Genomic DNA, 2,063 nt, shown 5'->3' on the forward strand with positions numbered 1-2,063 from the left:
AAGCCAACTTTATATAAAATATATATAACACCTATTAATCCTCAGAATTATCACAGCTGCTTTTTAGTCCTGGGTAACATTACTCCTGAGATTACAAAGCCCTTCCTTCCCTCCCTTGCAATAGGGTTTTGCTTTTAGACACCACTTGTGCTGTGTAGTGACATCCGTGGACGGCAGGGACAAGGAACTCTGCAGAGCTGAGATATTCTAGAAACACGTGGCTTTATTACAAGGGTGGTGGGTAAAGAGGGCTTTGCCTTCAGCCACCAGCCTGGGCTGGAGGGAAGCCCCGAGAGAGAGAGGGGAGAGAGAGGGTAGAAGAGAGCTCAGGGGTAGAAGTGAGGTAAGAATGGGGGAAGGGATAAGACAGCAGGGATAAGAGAGAGGGGGCAAGAGCGTGGGGGGAAAGAGCAAGAGAGCAAGAGCAAGAGAGAGGGCACCTTGTTACAATCCATTCTCTCTCTTTTTGTGTTGAATATTCTAATTCACAGTGACCAACCGGTGCAAGATCCAAAACCTACAAACTTTGCATGCAGCCTATGAGAACTACTATATTACCATGTCATTTTATATTCTAAACTCTAAAGACTACTTTTCTTATCTGCTTTTTCCCTGATCCCTTGCAGAGTGGAAAGGCTGCATTCCTGAGTCCTTTTGTTTCTGCCCTTCAACCCATCTCCAGCTAATCCCCGTTTTCCTGCCTCCCATGCCTACATGTCAAAGCTGGCTTTCATTTCTATTGCACTCACAGGTTTTTCATCTGCAGTATTTCTTGCCAGACAATCATATCCATAAGTCCTTCCTGTCCCATCTTTCCCAACAGTGCTGGTTACTTCAGAGTAATTTGGAGAGGCTGGGAATCTAATTTTCCCCTTTCCCTGGGGCTGCCCACACTTGTGGGTTCACTTCAGCACAGGCCTTGCCAGACTTTTGACACAGAGGTACAAGAGAACTGGCCTCTGTATCACCTTTTACAATATTAATTTGCATTCCCAATTTAGCCATCAAAGGCCTTCCCAGTAAATTACAATCACAATGAGGAGCAAATAAAACTTCCTGCATTTCAAACCCATCCCCGGCATCTGCTAATAGTGGTTGAATAAAACACCGCCCCTCATCTTTCCCACTTGTCCCCTGGATAATCAAAGACATTTTTGGCCTTTTCCCCCCTTAGGTCTGAGATTGAGAGTGGGTGGAGAGGCCCCTGTGTGTATGAGGAAAGGCCTGGTGTGGATGCAGCCCCAGGCTGAATGTTGTCAAGGGCTCCAGTGTGGTGGGTCCCTGGTGTAATGGGAGCTCTGGCAGCCCTAGGAATCCATGTCCGTGCAGGGCTGGACTTGCTCCTGCTGAGGGTGCTGCTGTGTGTGCTTGCAGTGTCCCTGTGGGCTGCAGATGGATCCCTGCTTCCTTGGCAGGGGCTGTTTGGGTGGGCTCTCCCCTGCCGAGGAGGGCAATGCCTGTGCCAGGTGCTTGTGGCCGAGCCCGTCCCCTCGGTGCTGGGGCCCCCTTGGGCCCTGGGCTTCATCCCTCAGGGGCTGTGGAAACTCTGCCATGGCCTTTGCCTTCAGCTTGGCCTTTTCCTGCTCCCTTCTTGCCTTCACCTGCTGTGCCTTTGTGCCCAAGTGCTGCAGGGACTTCTTGTGCCCCTCGTGCAGCCCCCCTGAGTGCCTGTGGGTGCTCATCCTCTGACAGCTGCTGAGCTTTCTGCACAATCATTCCTTTCTGCAGGGCCCAAACAAGATCCTTCAAAGATGATCTGGATCCTTGCAGGGATAATGCCCATTTCCCAGCTCTTCCTTCCTTCCTTCCTTCCTTCCTTGGCGCTGGTGCTTGTGCTGGCCGTGCCCTGCAGAGCCCGTATCCCAGAGCCGGTGCCTGTGGTGCCGCAGTGTCCAAAGGCGGCTCCCCCGGCGGGCAGGGCCGGCAGCTCCACGGGGCCGGGCAGCGGCCGGGGCGTCCCGCAGCCTCCTGGGGGCCGGGGGCCAGTGCCGGCCCTGCCCGGGGGGTGGTGGGCTCAGGCAGCGCCCGGCGCTGAGCCCCGGCTGCCCCACAGCCCCGGCCCG

This window comes from Zosterops lateralis (genome assembly GCF_965231275.1).
Source record: "Zosterops lateralis genome assembly, contig: HAP1_HAP1_SCAFFOLD_439, whole genome shotgun sequence".
Classification (NCBI taxonomy): Eukaryota; Metazoa; Chordata; class Aves; order Passeriformes; family Zosteropidae; genus Zosterops; species Zosterops lateralis.